Source organism: Rhinolophus hipposideros (assembly GCF_964194185.1).
Source record: "Rhinolophus hipposideros genome assembly, chromosome: 24".
Taxonomy (NCBI): domain Eukaryota; kingdom Metazoa; phylum Chordata; class Mammalia; order Chiroptera; family Rhinolophidae; genus Rhinolophus; species Rhinolophus hipposideros.
The window spans coordinates 7,529,542-7,546,286 of record NC_138070.1 but is presented as its reverse complement, the minus strand read 5'-3'; the positions used below and the strand labels follow the sequence as shown (position 1 = coordinate 7,546,286).

The window sequence follows — 16,745 nt, the reverse complement described above, 5'->3', positions numbered from 1 at the left end:
CCATTCACAAGTCGCTGCTTGTCATTGTGTAGGTATGTTAAAGAGGAGAAAACAGAAAAAAAGAAAACAGGAAAGAAAAAAAAAAAGGCAACTGAATGAAATCACTCAGATTATATTGACAGACAGGAGATTTCTTTTCCCCCACTCCGCTCTCCAAATAAATCCTTCACAAACCAAGCATCATTATGATGCTGTCAGACGAGTTTCCTCTAGAAGATTCATTAGGGAGGGGTGGGCAAAACCCCCAGTTTCCTGAGGCATGCTATCTTGCTCACTAGCTGGATTACTAAATCAGAGTCTGACACAGCTTCCTTACAATGAGATTTAAGCAGGCATTATGTCATTAAAACTAATGACAGCAAGACAATTACTTCGAGGAAACCACGGTGACAGTGCACATGGCAGTTTGATGCCTCTGCACTGCGCTGTCATCTCCCCCATTTCCTTGGCCCAAACTGGGAGCCGAGCTGGGCTAAGAAGAACCACCTCTGTTCCCTCAAGCCCCAAGGCCTGGCCAGGCTTCTGATCTTTGTTGCCTCGCCAGGGAGCCATCTGATAACCTAAGTCCCAGGGTCCTGCCAGAGGAAGAAACACCCTCCCTGTCCCCCACCGCCGTCCGGGGTGCTCTGAGGTTAGAAGTGAATGGGGGGGGTCAGCCCTGCTAGGTCCAGCTCACACGGCTGTGGGAAACTGAGGGATTCCGTCGCGGTAATTAAATGGTGTGTGTGGGGAGGCAACTGGCCTGATTCTTATTCTGTTCAGCCTTTTGGGGGATGATAAGGGGAGGGGAGAACCTCGGCAAAAAGTCTGAGGTTTGCAACACACTTAGAACTGTTATAACTAACACTTGTGAAAGTGCTTTGTATTTCACAAAATCTCCTTTATCCATAGCAGCGGAGGCTTGTGAAAACACAGGTCGCAGGACCCCACAATCACCCTCCGGAGGGCACTGGTCTAGCGTGCGACCCGAGAACTGGCCTGGGGTTCTCTTGGGCATCCAGCGATTCTTTTCGCGCCCCGCCCCCCAGAAGAATGTGAATCCAGCAACGTTTGTCTTTCTCTGCCTTTTGCCCTCTCTTCTACCAGCAAAATTAGCATGCAAACTCCTCTCCCCTCACTTTTCAGAAAGGATTTTCCAACTCCTCCTCACTAAAGTGTAAATGACTAATAAGACCAGGTGCGTCACCTCACCCCAAAGAATGAAACCTTAATGGCGGAATTTCAGATTATCAGTGAACTGAGTGTTTCAGGGTGACTAAGGAAGCCCTTTGTACCACCCCGCAAAAGATCACGCTTTGTAGGTAGCCACTTACTGTCTCTAAGTCCCCAAGGGATTGTCGTTGTCACGATTTTATTCCTAATGCCCACTGTGTGCCAGGCATACTGTAAGTACTCAATAAATGTGCAACACACGAATAAACAAATGTCAATGAATGCTCTGGCAGGAAGACAGAGGCCTGTCGGTTGCTGGTAGATCGGAAATGAAACTCTACCAATGACTCATCACAATCAGCAAACAGTAAGCACCTACTGCATGCAGGCCTCTGGCTGGACCACAGGTCAAGGCACCTCCCCAAACCGACCTGTCAATCAACAAGGTTTCTGCCTCCCTCCCTCTCTTCCTCCCTCCCTCTCTTCCTCCCTCCCTCCCTCCCTCCCTCCCTCCCTCCCTCCGCCTTCTTTCCCTCCCGCCCTTCCTTCTGTGTATTCATTCATGCAATTCATTGCTGAGCACCTGCTGTGTTCTCACCCTGACTCCAAAAATGGAGCTGGCCCAGCTGTGGCCCTCGAGGATCTGCCTGTAGCACCTCAGGAGCCCCGGGTAGGAGCACATGGCCGGAAGCCAGGAAGAGCTCAGGTCTCCCAAGAAACATGCACAGGCTCCGAGCTGGTGTGCTGGGATGATTCAGCAAAAGCCTCCCAGGATTTGAAGAAACAAAAGCCTCAGGTGAGTCCATAGGGTTTTTCCTCCTGGACCCCGTCCTGTAGGGCCTGCCTACCACAATCACAATCGCCCTGATTCTCAGGACCTACAAGCTTTAAGGAAAGGAGATCATTATGCCCATTTCAGAGATGAAGAAACTGAGGTCCAGGGACCTCCAGCAACCGTGTGAAAAGCACATGGAACTGGAAGTGTCCTGTCTCCAAGCCATGACCTCTCTCTCCTGGGCCCCAAGGCTGCGTGTTCTTCCTCTCTCACCTCTTGTTTGGGTCAAGGGCGACTTCACTGTTCCCAGCACCATCGTCATCCCCACTGCTGACATCTGTTGGACACTTATTCCTTGCCAGGCTCAGAACTAAGCACTCTGCAAGCATGAACTCTTAAAAGGCTCACAATTCCTTTATTATCCCCACTTTACAGGTAGAAACATTGAGGCCCAGAGAGGTGAAGTGACACAACAACTAGAAAGTGCTAGAACCAGGATCTACACCCAAGAGTTCTATTTCCAGACTCCGTGCTCTTGGCCACTACACTGAAATCCCTTAATATACCTGAGGAAACTGAATCTCAGAGAGGTTAAAGGTCTTGCTTGAAGTCACACAGCAAGGGAGTACTGAAGTCAGGATTCAAACTCAGGTCTGACAGCCCCTGGAGGCAGACGGGGATGGGGAACAGGGAGCAGAGGGGGCTGTTTCTGTGGGGCGTCCTTCACCCTCCCAGCACACAGAGGATCTCCATCCTGGTGGCAGCTGAATAATGTAAGCTCCTGAGCTCCTGCCCACCACTACTGGTCCCGGGTTTATTTTTATCCCCGGTTACAGACGCAGTGCTGAACAGGAAGAAACCGCCGTTCACTTCTCATCGCTTTCACCTCATCTCCTGCTCTGTCTGCACGGACGACCAGCTCCCCGCTCGAAGGGGATAGACAGCAGAAGACAGGTCCATATGTCATGGTGGTTTTAATAGGAAGTCACAAACTCTCTATGACCTGTGTATGGGGGGTGGTGGTGGTAAATAAGGAGTAAATACCGCATCCTACAGATAAACCCCAGAGCAGCCATCCTGACCAGAACACACAGAGTTGGACAGGCAGCCGCGATGTGTACGAGCAGCAAGAAGAGGGAAAAGGCAGAGCAAGCCGGGGAGACTGACTTTCCAGGACGCCCTTTTGCAATTGCAGAATCTCTGGCTGCTGCCTCTCTTCTGCTAGTGAAAAAGGAAATGTCCACATTTGTCTCTGAGGCTATTCTCACCTGTAATCAGCCATGGGCTGGTGAGGTGCTGCTCTCCTCTCTCCATATCCCAGGCTGGGTGGGGGCAGTCGGGGCTGCTGGAGCCAGGAGGGAGGGAAGGTGCCTTGTCTTCATGATGGTGGATTCGTATGTTGCTGTGCCGTGACTTACTGTGTGGCTTTGGGCAAGTTGCTTTCCCTCTCTGGGCTCCCCCCCCAAAGAGGTGAGACTAGATCAGAGGTCCTGAACCTGAAGTGCTCAGATGGGCATTAGGAAGGGTCCATGAACCCCCTGATGTTGAGTGTTTGTGTGACTTTTCAGAGTGGAGGTTCTCAAAGGGCCACCACCCCTGGGGTAAGTCTCTATAGGACTTTCACATCCTGCAAACTCTGGATGTCTACGCATCTGAGGCCATAAATAAAGCAAAGCCCTCCCCAGGTGGACGCAGGATTCCAGGAACCTACCACAGTTCTCACGAGAGATCCGCATTCCATCCCAGTTTACTCCAAACAGGGACTCCTCTACATACGTGACAAACTCCCAAAGACAGTGCCAACCGTTCCTAGAAGTGTGCGTGCCCACAAGCACACCGAGCACACACAAAACCTCAGAGCTGGAAGGGGTCTTGGGGTCGCAAAGCTACCGTATTGCATGGGGAAACTGAGGCTCTGAGAGTGGAGACAGAGCTGGGGCTGGCAGCCAGGTCCAGGCTCATTCCAGAAGCTTCTGTGTCCCTCTTCCTGGCGCACCACAATGCACCATTTCTAATGTGATGGAGGAGGAGGGAGGGCAGCCTCTTGGATCTTAGCCACCCCCAAGGAAGTAAGGCTGGCAGACAACAAGGAGGGGTTTGAAAAGCACCCACATGGGGACAACCCAGTCCTGGTAAGGTGTCAGCTGGGCTGTCATGCACTGCACAGCTGAACCCGTTGTTAAAATAGTAAAATACTCCCCTCGTGGATGGTGATGTTGCACTAAGTTCCCTTGTTCCTCCTCCAGTCCAGCCCAAACCTCCACGTCATCCAGCAATTTAAGGGTTAACACTCAGCACAGCAGAGGGCCCTCAAGATCACCCCCCCCCCACTCCAGGGCCCCAGCCCTGATCCCATCTGACCAGTTAGTGCCAAAGTTCAGTATTTTAAATATCACCCATGACCTGATCTGTGGCTCCTTATTTCAAACCAAATTTCCTCACGTTCATCATTCACACTTGGGGCTTCCCAGGGAGGAAACTAAGGCAACTTCCTCCTCAAGGTCACCCTGCGAGGGAAGCCTGGGATTCTGAGGACCAAACCTGGAGCACTAACCACTGAGCACCCTCTGCTTCTGCCTCACATGTCCTCCCTGAGCAGGCACACGCCCTGGGCCTGTGGCGTCCCCACATGGCTCTGGGGCTGGAGAGAATAACCGAGCGGCTCCTGCTTCCATGCCAGGCTTCTCAGTCACTCAGGCTGATGTTTAATTCCTCCCACCTCCAAGAACAAGAACTGAAAGAGGAACTCCTTGGGGATGCAGAAGACTGAAGCGCCCCTTGACATAACAGAGAAGATGCTAAAAATAAAGGACATTCATTTCCAGAAAGGTAGATGTAATCAAACAGGAAGCAAAGAGAAATCCCCTTTTGATAAGTCACAGATTAGCTGCAAAGGCATTTTAAAATGAAATGTGAGTTTTTGGATTCGGTTGCAAGGGACCTCCACTTCCCACGAAGAGGTGGGTGCAGGCTTATCCCGTCAGAATCTCAGATAAAGCCATCAGAGCAGGGTCTGCTCTGCCCTGGAAGAGATTTGAAGCTGGAGCCTGGTGTCTTTGCCCAGCATCTGAACAAACCCTGTTCCCTTCTTTCCCTACTCTGAGACAGGCTCAAGGATGAAGTCTCCTGGCTGGTACGAGGATGCCCCCCCCCCCATACAATCACTTACAGGTTACGCCACCTGTGAAAATAAAACATCGTCTGCTCGGCAGACAGCTGGCTGCCGTCCGACCACTCACTCCAAGCAAAATGTGGTTCTTTCACGGCGCCCAGCTCTCCCATCTCAGGAAGCTTAGAACAGCCAAGCTTGCAATAAACCTCCACAATTAAATTATTCAGCTGTCCCTGGAAGGTGGTACAATCTGAGCCCTGTCCTATGCAAGTGTCACCTGGTGTGCCGAGGTGACCCTAGGCAAGGATTAACCTCCCAGCCTCAAGTGACACTCTCCCATCCAGGTCCACGGTGCCCACCCGCTAGATAAGAACACCCAGAGATCCTTCATGCCAAGCTGGCCAGCCTACAAAGGGTTAAGCCACTCAGAGAACTGCTGGCTACTTTCAACAGCTTCTGCTGCAAGGGAGAGGGCAAATTGGGCAGAAGCCACAATTTTGATCGCAATGCCTAAAACATGAGCATATTTTACCCCTCCCTAGGCACTGAGCCGAAATCTAATTTGGCTTTGGGGTGCCGCTTGGGCGATCAACACTGCAGAATGTGGGTAAATAAATGTGGTCATTTCCTCAACAGCCCTCCCCTCCCACCTACCCCCATCCCACCAGCTCAGGTACACACCTCCTCGCAACTGGGATTCCAATACCCCCAGCCCATTTGCACAATTGAAAAGAATATCACTTACCACGACACCAGAGGATTGCAGGGGGTATGGGTAAGCCAAATTCTTGCCAACTCCTCCCTTCCCTGCTGGGTGCAAAGATGCTAACTCCCGATGACTTGGTTTGAAAGCTCAGTGGAGGTGCCTGAAAGAAAATTGTTCATTTGACTCTCCTACTCTTCCCCAAAGAAAATCAAAGCGCCAACACAGACACACACACACACACACACACACACACACACACACACACACAACTACCCCCTAAACCATGCAGGACCAAGACAAAAAGAAATACCACTGCCAGAAGCGGAGAAAAGTCGACCAGTCAGTGGAAAAGGCAGTCCCTCAGGCTGCCCTCCACATGGATGAAGGTTTTCGCTCTGTGAGCCTCTCTCTCTCTCTCTCTCTCTCTCTCTCTCTCTCTCTCTCTCTCTCTCTCTCTTCTCTCTGTCATCCACGTAGGCAATTCCGGGCTGCTGGCAAACCAATTGCTTCCCCAGTGCCCGAATCAGTGGCGGCGCCACCACTGCTGCAAAAGCCTGTGTGAGCAAGGGAGGGGGCAGCAGCTTCCCGGCGCAGGGCCACCAAGCCTACCTCCCACCCGTGATTTATGTGTGAGGTGCCTGGAGAAAGAGGTGGGAGGCCGGGAGGAGAGGCTGGGCGCCCCAGAGATCCCAGCTGGTGGAAACGGCAGTCAGGAGGTTGGCGATCAGCACCGCGGACAGCGCGAAGACGCGGTGGGGGAGGGAAGCGAGAACCCTCAGGCAGCGAAGTTAAGTTATTGGATGGTTAGAGCAGTGAAGGGGGGGAGTCCAGAGGAAGGGGGGAGACGGGACTTCTCAGCATCACTCCGTGAAGTCAACCGCAGCCTACCTACCACACACTTGTTCTCCTATTGTCACTCACGCTCAAAGCAAAGGAGCTGCAACTTTGCAGCCCCTTTCCCACACACGGCCCCGATCCTTCACTGCTCATCTCTGCTCAGAGAAGAGTTTGACGCCAATGTTGGAGCTTCCGAGTGGTTCCCTCCCCGTCGCGCGCCCCAAAAATCAGCCCAGCTGACCTGTCCTCATCCACACGGCTGCAGATTTCTGACCTGCACCTCGGGTGCCTCGGAATTCAGAGCAGGAAAGATGAGACTTAAAAAAATGAAAAATCTGTAAGGGGCAGGATGGTTTTAATAAGCACTTGACAGGTTCTGGGAACTAGGTGTAACCCCCACACAACCTTGGAAAAGTCATTTAATGTCTCCAAATCCCATCTATAAAACCAAACTATGACTGCCCGATTTTCCTAAAGATAGGAAGCCAGAAGTTAAGAAACAACGATAAGAACACCCACATTGTGGGCGGCTATGACCCCCCTTGACCAATAATCTCTTCTGTGATGCAAACGTTTTGACAGGGAAAGAAAGGAACTGACAGCCAGCCCAGGATGGGGTGTTCCTGTCTCACCTTTCAGCATGTGGTTTCAGCAGGATGCTGGGAGATCATAGGAAGTCTAAATCAGAACACTGAGCCCTGTCCAAAGACCCATCCCCAAAAGATCCAGACTGACTTTCTGAAGTGAAATCACGATAACGACAAGAAAATACAATCATTAAAGGGACAAATATACAAGGAGGAATTGATTCCCACGGCTTCCAGTCTTCCCGACCTCAAGGGGCCTATACCTGCTTACCATGGGGAAAAGACAGGAAATCTTAAACAGACCAAGGTCCGTGCAGACCTCCCCTGCAAAGTGAAGGTGGACACTCTTTAGAAGGGGACCCTCCTCTAAAGTGCCCGCACTCAGATGGCCCAGGGTGAAATACCATATTTGTCACGTAATTCTCTCCTCGAAAAGTAGAACTTAAAAATGCCGGAAACTTAGAGACCGTTTTTTAGAGTTTCACCTTATCTGAGGAGGAGGATGGTGAGAGGGAGGGGGAGGAGGATGGTGAAGGTGATCTTGATGGTGATTATGGTAAAGATTTTGATGGTGGTGGCAAAGGCAGCTATCATTTATTGAGAACCAAATATGTGCCAGCCATTCTTTTAGGAACTTTACCTGTAGCATCTCCTTGAATTCTCACCAAGACCCTTTGAAGGTACTATTATCCCCATTTCATAGAGGAGGAAACTGAGACTCAAGAAATTAAGTCCCTTGCGTAAGGTGACACGGTAAGTGACAAACACAGGATTCAAAACCCTGGGCTGTATGATTCCAAAGCCCATACTTCACAGTGTCTCTCTCAAAGTTCAAACTCATTCGACAATTTTTTTGCAGAATTGTACCGACTCGTTTCTGGGAAAGCCCTGTGACACAAGTTTAATCTCCTTACTTTATCCCTGGAGAAATGGAGGGCCAGGGAGGGGCAGAGACTTGCCTATAGCCAAAGAGTTAGAACATGGCAGAGTTGAGTCTAGAACTCAGGCCTTTCAGATGCCAGGGCCTGACTTCTAGTGCCTAGAACAGTGCTGGGCACATACACATAGTTGGCCCCGAGCGAATACTTGAATGATCCAAGAAACCCAGAGAGAGTCTCAAGTCCCAAGGGCCGCTGGTGGTGGAATCTGCTCCCAGGCCCAAAGGTTGTCTGCCCCACCTCACAGCTTCCCTGGGCCTTAGGCACGTGTTCTGGGAGGGTCTGTGATGAAGGCAGGTCCCTTAGGGAATAAAAATAGCTACCACCTGCTGAATGCCTAGACACCTACCAGGTGTCAGGTGCTGTACTAAGCACTTTCCAGTTACTGTCTCCAGTCTTCACAACCACACGGAGCAGGTGCTGTTACCGTCCCATCTCCAGACGAGAAGACTGAGTCTCAGACAGGTGAAGCAAAGCCCCTAAGCTCACACAGCCAGGAAGTGTGGCAGAGGCAGGGATGTAAATCCCCATTCCCTCTGACTCCAAGGCCTGTGTTTTTGGCACCTTGCGAGTTCACCCCTGTGGGGGTGAAAAGGAGGCTCAAGTTGCTGCCCACCCCACCCTCGTTTCAACTAGAGCAATTGTGCTTTAAACTGTTTTGCAGACTGGGCATCTGCCCAAGTCTTCATTGAAACAGGGCTTTGCAGCAAAATTAAAAACTGATAGTATGGTTGAAACCAGATTTCTGCACCTTCCCTGGTGACCTCGCCATCTAAGAACTAGCCCCGCCTTCTCAGAGGATTTGGCCCCCACCCTCCTGACCTCCCTGGTCACCATCTCCAAACCCCTTTCTGTCCTGAGTTCTTCCTCCAAAGGACCAGCTGTTGCCATAACCCCTCACAGCGCTGCAGCAGAGCTGCCTGGAAACCTGACACCGCCAGGCTGAGCCGGCCAGGCTCTGATCTCAAAGATGGAGCACTTTTCCTTGTTCCGCTGGAGCCAGAGGCAGCCCATGAAGATTCTCCATCACCCCCAGGGAGGATGGGTGGTGATGGTGGTGGTGATAACTCTAACAACAAAAGCTACCCACTGTGTTCTGGGTCACTCAGATACACCATAATATTATTTCATCCTCACAACAATCCTATGTGTTAAGATGCTAATTGTTTTATTTTCATTTTACAAATGAGAAAACAGACTCGGGCACCTACAGCAACTAGCCTGAGGCCATTTCGTTCAAGTGGGAGGACGGGGATTTGAACCAAGACCCCGTGAGTTTATAATATGATGCTATCTGGCATCACTAATTATAATTGCCTCTCCCATTTATTTTTGGTGCTTATTATTCACCAAGTGACATACTTTGTCATCCCAGCGCTTGTCATGACTTATAACAGTACAGTGAAATTGTGTCACATAATTTGCCTGTCTTACAGATGAGGAAATTAGATACAGAGAGGTTAGGTGACTTCCCCAAGTAACCCAGCTAGGAAAAGGGGGGAAGGGAGGGTGTGAATCTAAGCTGAGATAGCTAAGAAAGAACGTTCCTATTTTAACTCACCAAATGGGGCAGAAAAATGGCCCCAAAAGCTTTCCATGTCCTAATCCCCAGACGAGGGGAATTACCTTACCTGCCGAACAGGACTTTACAGATATGATTAAGGTAAGGATTTTAAAATGGAGAGTTTACCCAGAGTTACCTGGGTGAGCCCAGGTAATCACAAGAGTCCTCATAGGGAAAGAGGGAGGCAGGAGGGTCAGAGAGGAGAGATAACGATGGAGTGTGGGAGGGAGGGAGTGAGGGAGAGAGAGAGAAGATACTATGAGATGATGCCGGCCTTGAAGATGGAGGAAGGAGCCACAAGCCAAGGAATGTGGGCCACCTCTTGAAGTTGGAAAAAGCAAGGAAATAAATTCTCCCCTAGAGCCTCCAAGGGAAGACGGTCCTGCTGATATCCTGATTTTAGGACTTCTGGCCTTCAGAACTGTAAGAATAGACCTGTGTTGTGTTAAGCCAGTGTGTTTGTTATTTGTTACAGCAGCAAGAGGAAGCCAATACAGTCAGTCTGCCAGAGGACCCCAGATGAGAAGCCCACAGCAAAGCAGCCTTAGGGATTACGACTGAGCGCCCTCGTGGCTGGAGGACCCCGTATTTCAATCCTGTCCTAAACAATACAGTGTGTGTGTGTGTGTGTGTGTGTGTGTGTGTGTACACACGCGCAGAAGGAGGCCCTAAGAAGAAGGATTGGTGCTCAAAGCTTTCGCCTAAACACCAGGCTCTGCTGTGGGTGGCAGTGCCAGGCGTGCTGTGCTTTGTTCATTCCTTCCTTCTCTTTTAAGAGCCTCCAGGGAAATGCTTATCATCAGGAACACAAAAGGGAAGAAATGTCACAGGAGCGCAATTCATCCCGGGGGAATCCATCAAAGACAAAACAAGAAAATGGAGCAGAGAGACAGCAAGAAAAAGAGAAAGGAAGAGAAAGAGCCCGAAGGAGAGAATTGTTGGGTCCCGGAGTTTGGCCTATGTGCCCTGACAGACCCTTCCCACTGGAAAAGGAGAAAGTCTTAAGGAAGCTCATAGGCCCCGGTAGAGAAAATAGGGTGACTACAGAGAAGACACTGCAGGACTGGGTGAGACAACAAGTATTCATTAATTGGTCAATTTGGTGTTGTCAGGCAAGATACTACTCGGGGAAGGAGACTGCGACCTGCCTTCCGGTGCTCTGAGCTTCCTTCTTGGCTCCCCAACTTACCAGCTGTGAGACCTTGGGCAGGTCACGTGCATGTTCTGAGCCTCAATTTCTTCAACTGTAAAATGGGACTACAACACCTTCCCCACCTACCTACCAGTGTGGCCAGGATGTTTCATTGAGCTAATGGATATGAACGAGTGCTGTATACTCCAAATAAGAAGAGCAGCTACCATTTATTAAGCACCTACTGTGTGCTGGGTGTTTAACTAGACTCCTTTCTTATTCAAGGAAGCATCCAGCCCAAAACTACCATAGATTAGATTCTGGAGAAGGAGCGTCGGCAGAGACTGTGTAATGAACTGGTTTTAAAGGCGAGGTTTTAGGGCAAGGCTGCTTAGGTTCCAGTCTGGCTCTTCCACACACAAACTGTGTGGCCTGGGGGAAGATAATAAACTTCTCTGTGCCTCAGTGCCCCCATCTGTGAAATGGGAGATCATAACAGTACTTCCTCTATGGTTGTCATCAGGATCACATTAGCTAATCTACGTGAAAGCACAATGAACAGTGTCCGGCATACAGGAAGCAGGATGTGTATCACCTTTATTTATTATTGTTGCTATTGTGATTATTGAAGAGAAGTATTTTCCAAAGAATGGTACATGTTGTGCTGAGATATAAACAATGATGCTAGCTGGCCTAGAGACACACAGTTTTTTAAGGTTTAAACGTTACATATTTATTTTAAAGTGCATTAGAAAAATAGCATGTTTCCATTTCCAGGAGTAACACAATGTTTTCTTCTTTGCAAACGTACTTCAGTTGATATAATGTAGGGCTAAAACAAGCCTGATTTTCCCTTCTGTTCCAGCACGCCAATAGCATTACCAGCCCTGGAATGAGCCCTCTAGGTATGCTGGGTTCACCTAAGTCCCCTCCCCTTAGTAACTGTATCTCTTCGGGGGCGGCTTCCTAGTTATTCCAGTAAATACAGAAGCATGGTCTTTCCCCAAGAAAATAAAGGAAGCATGCAGGATCTTCCCTCTCCCTGGTCCGCTCTAGAATCTGCTTCTGGTCTGTAACAAACAAATAACTACGTAACACTTATTGACGTCTGACTATGTATGTCCCTCATTTGAGCTCCTACAATATAGCCTACCCCTCTCCCTGGGTCCGGCCTGCTTTGTAACTGGTTCTGCCATCAGACTGGATATTCTTTTTTTTTAAATCTTTCTTTATTATTATTGTTATTATTATTTTAATTAAAGTTTATTGGGGTGACAATGTTAGTAAAATTACAGATTTCAGGTGTACAATTCTGTATTACATCATCTATAAATCCCACTGCGTGTTCACCACCCAGAGTCAGTTTTCCTTCTGTCACCATATATTTGATCCCCTTTACCCTCATCTACTAACCCCCTTTCCCCTTCTCCTCTGGTAACCACTAAATGATTGTCTGTGTCTATGAGTTTTTGTTTCTCATTTGTTTGTCTTGTTCTTTTGTTGTTTTTGGTTTATATACCACATATCAGTGAAATCACATGGTTCTCTGCTTTTTCTGTCTGACTGGATATTCTGAGAACACAGCTCAGTCCTGTATATCTCTGAGTCCTCAGGGCCCAGAACACATGTGATATCTGGTCAATGCTGAATAAGTGAATGATTCTTAGAACTTCTGATGCTTGTATCTTTACCTTACTGTAACCTCAGAAAGGGGCATCTGACCACCCAAAATTGCATGTTTACTTATCATAAATGGGATATGTCAGTAGTTTGTGGGATTCTGCAAGGAGCCCCACACCTTCACGATGCTGCTATCTGTGAACAATTTTAGGAAGATCTGGGTTAGATCATCACCTGAGACGGTCAGCACCAGAGCTGCTGGCCCCAGGAGAGAGCTGAATGAGCTGGGAGAGGCTGGGAAAGATGCCTAGGAGTGAAATCTAAGCTGCCTGAACTTGGACAAGTGCAAAGAAAGGAGGAGAGTGAGGAAGAGCAGCTTGAGAGAAAAGCTTAGATGATCTGATGCCCACCGAGGCGTTAAGGATGGAGGGGGCTGACATTTGCTAGAAGAATCTACATTTTCAAAAGGAGCTTTAAGCTCTGATGGAAAAAGGATGAATCTATCACGGAGTGGGGTCCCAGGTGCTGTGACTGAAGATGGGGAGGTCAGGAGAGCTTAAGTCTTTCAAAACACTCCTCCAAGAAGAACCTCTCAAACCCTCAGTCTAGCCTTTCCCTAGAAATGAATAAACCAGATTCCTCAGTCGTGCTGGGGACAGACATTTGTCACCATTCCCCAGCCATTATCTAGTGTTGGGGAGGGAGCAAAGGGAAACCTTGCTCCCCATTGAATGCCTTAGGTACTCACCAAGAACCTAGCAGAATGACTGAGAGGAGTTGGCTTCAAGTCCCACCTCTTTTACTTACTGGCTGTGTGACCTTGGGCAGGTCACTCCACCTCTCTGTGAAATGGGGATAATACTAATACCTACAGCATTAGTTTGTGGGAATCTTTCAGTGAGGTAAAATATGTAAGGGGCTTGGTATAGTCTGTGAAATGCCTGGCACAGAGTAAGTGTTCAACATATTAGCTATTATTATTATTATTATTATTAATTAAATATTATTACTATTACTATTCTCATTTCATTTGTTTTTTATTATTACCCTCTGCCAGATGTTGGGGATACTAAATGAGCAAGACTCCATCCCTCCATGCTACAGGCCAACAGAAGAGATAGAAAAGTGGCCCTCAAATTACAAAACCATATGACAAGCACTATAAAATACACTAGAGAGATGATGCTTACGCGGGAGGTGGGAGAGGTTGAACGAGGTTACTTCCACGGGAGACCAGGGAAGTGGGGGGCGGTGGTGGGGGCATGCCATGTGACCCACCTCTCAGTGCCCCGAGCTTTCTCCCTCCTGACTCCAACATCTGGGCAGCCTCTTTGCTCCAAGGAGATTTTTTGACATCTCACTTATGTAAGCCTAACATGACACAACAGATATCCAGCAGGCTTGCAAAAAGAAAAGGCTAGCTCTCCCCACGAATCCCATTTGGCCAAGCAGGCAATGCAGGGAGAAGTGCTGCGATAAGGGGGAGAGGCCGTCTTTCAAGCAGCAGACTAGCCATCAGACCAGCCGATTGGTAGGTGGCAACGTACCCTGGCACAGGTTTCCTGGAGGGCGATCGAGCGTTGCGTGTCCAAAACCTTAGAAATTACACACACCTATGACTGGACCCAGGAGAGTGTCTCGAGGAATTTAACCTAAGGAAATAATTAGATGTATGTACAAAGATTACCATCACAGCATTCATTGCTTAGCATGACAAATTGGAAACAATCTAAATGTCCAACAATACAGGGTCATTTAAATAAATTGTTCCATACCAGGGCAGGTAAAGCCCCTCACTATGATAAAGAGGGGTAGCCCTGCAAAGGAGTTATCTCCATGTGAAAAAGAAAAACTACAAAACGATATCTATAGTTTGATGCCATTCATAGATATGGTCCCTGGGAAGAGAAAGCCCCTTCCACATGCACATTCTATCCCTCTTCCAAGGTCCTGGTCATTCATTCATTCATTCACTCAATAAACATATGCTGAGGGGTGGCCAGTTGGCTCAGTGGTTAGAGTGCAGTGCTCATAACACCAAGGTCGCCGGTTCCCACATGGGCCAGTGAGCTGTGCCCTCCACAACTAGACTGAAAACAATGACTTGACTTGGAGCTGATGGGTCCTGGAAAAACATACTGCTCCCCAATATTTCCCAATTAAAAAAAATTTTTTTTAATGCAAAAACCGCAATTACATTAAAAAATTAAACATATACCGAGGACTGACTTATATGCCAGATGCTAGGGATACAGAAGGACATGAAAGGGATCCCATCTCTGCTCTTGCCAAGCTTAGAGACTCAAAGGTCACTTCCTCCAGGGAGACCATTCTGGTTACATCTCTTCTCTGATCCCTGGTAGTCACCTCAGAATTTCTGAAGGATGATCACAGCAATTTCCCAAGACCTCAGCTAAGTTCTTTACATGCAGGATGTCGTTTAATATTTACAGCAACCCTGGAAAGTAAATCCTGGGACTGATCCCTGTTTCTAAGAGAAGACTGAGGCTCAGAGAGAGTAAGACATTTGTTCAAACTCACACACTAGCAAGTAACCAAGAAGGGACTCAGCTCACATCTGTCTGACACTGGAGCCCGGGGTCTTAGGCACAGTGTTTGCGTTGAGCCAGCACTGAAGGGCCTGGAACAGGGAACTTGTCTTCTCTCCCAAGAGCCTTTCCCGACTGCTCCTGACACAGTCGGACGCTCCTCTTCTCTGCTCCCATTGCATATTATTCAGCCACCTTCTCAGCCTGTCTCCTTCCATTGTGACACCCAGTGTGAGGGAGGGAGACATCTGACCACTCGAAATCGCAGGTTTAGTTATTACCAAGGGATATGTACGGAGTGATGAGGGTTCTGCAAGGAGCCCGGTGTCTTCCAGATGCCGGTCTCTCCCAACAAGTTTAGATGGACCTGGGCAAGGTCACCGTCCCAGGAGATCCCTGCTACAGTTCCCTGAGCACAGGGGACCACATCTGTCTTATGTCCCTCACAACGTGTGGCACAGGATAAATGCCCAATAAAGAGTTGACGGATGGATGAATGCTTGGATGAATGGAATGGGTACCATTTTTGCCCTATTTCCTAGAGAAAAGCTTTCTTTCTGTGACGTGGACGCCTATAGTTCACTGAGCCTTCCACCATCACCTTCACACCCTACAACAGGGGTGTCCAAACTGCGGCCCACGGCCCAACTGCGGCCCATGATCCATTGTTAATTGGCCCACAGCAAATTCCAAAAATATATTTAGTTTACCTAAATAAACCAGGGGAGGCAATAGGTACTTCACCTCGAGTGAGTGGCCCGACTGTTTGTGTATTTTACCACATATGGCCCTTGGTGAAAAACGTTGAAAAAACTTTGGACACTCCTGCCCTAGAAACTACAAAAAAACTGAGCAGAAAGAAATTCAAGCCACCCACTTACCCAGGGACCCTCAAAAATGTATATGTCATTCTCAAGTCAACCTGGAGGGGCAGCAAAAGCACAAAATCGTTTCTCCTAATTGGCCTATCCTGATACTCCCATAATTCACTGCAGGGAAAGGGAGTAGAGGTTTTGAGCCTCTCCATCCTCACCTGTAAAAAAGAATACCTTCTTCCGTAGATGTTTATAAGGATCAAAGGGGATTGAAACACATGGGAGAGCCCAGTACAGAGCTGAGCAAACAGTAAGTGTTCAACGAATGCCTGCTGAATCGGAAGGCAATGAAAATCACCATTAAAACACCAATGTTATCTGGAAGAAATAACTTTTCTAGGCTATTAGGACTGCATTTATCAGCCTGTCCCTAGCAGGGGAAAGAGACTTGAAAGAATGAATGCAGGACAGGTAAGTTTTGAAGGAAGAAGAGAAAAACTAGGGATGATGAGGTGTTTTCTAGGTCAGGCCAAGGTGGGCACCAAAAAGAGAGATATGAGAGCACTGTATCCTCAGCGGGGAGAAAAGGGCGTAGAGACACGAAAGAAGAAAAGGAAGACGGACCAAAGGAAAGTTTTGCTGATTTCACTGAAGACCTCAGAGCGTGGTGGGGAAACATGAGACGCAGCATCAGAAGACCTGAGTCATAATCAGCACATGTTTGGTTGTAAGAAACAGAAACCCCTCTGAGGCCCAGTTTCTAGCCTCTCAGCCACCGACAACTCTTGCCTGGACAACTCCTCCAGTTCTACTTCCTTATGGGGCATTCTCTACACACAGCCAAAGATATATCCTCAAAACCCAACCGGGACATGTCATTCCTTCTCTTGAAACCCGTTCTGGTAACTCCTCACTGCACTTTTTAAAAAAAAGATTTTACTTGGTCTACAGATCCTGC

General features: G+C 48.5%; 1 protein-coding gene across 13 annotated transcripts in view; it reads right to left on the bottom strand.

Moving 5' to 3' along the window:
* RPH3A (rabphilin 3A) overlaps positions 1 to 16,745 on the bottom strand; it is a 218,049-nt gene that overhangs the window by 85,309 nt on the left and 115,995 nt on the right. For 4 of the 13 annotated variants that reach the window (XM_081036946.1, XM_081036953.1, XM_081036955.1 and 1 more), the window contains exons 1-2: positions 6,056 to 6,276; positions 5,785 to 5,905 (exon numbers count right to left, since the gene is read on the bottom strand). The exons of 2 other annotated variants lie outside the window; for them this stretch is intronic. The gene's annotated coding sequence lies outside the window, so the exon portion shown is untranslated. Of the gene's footprint in view, positions 1 to 5,784; positions 5,906 to 6,055; positions 6,278 to 6,354; positions 6,506 to 16,745 lie in introns of those variants that run through there. 7 more of the 13 variants (XM_081036951.1, XM_081036957.1, XM_081036950.1 and 4 more) reach the window with 3 other exon arrangements.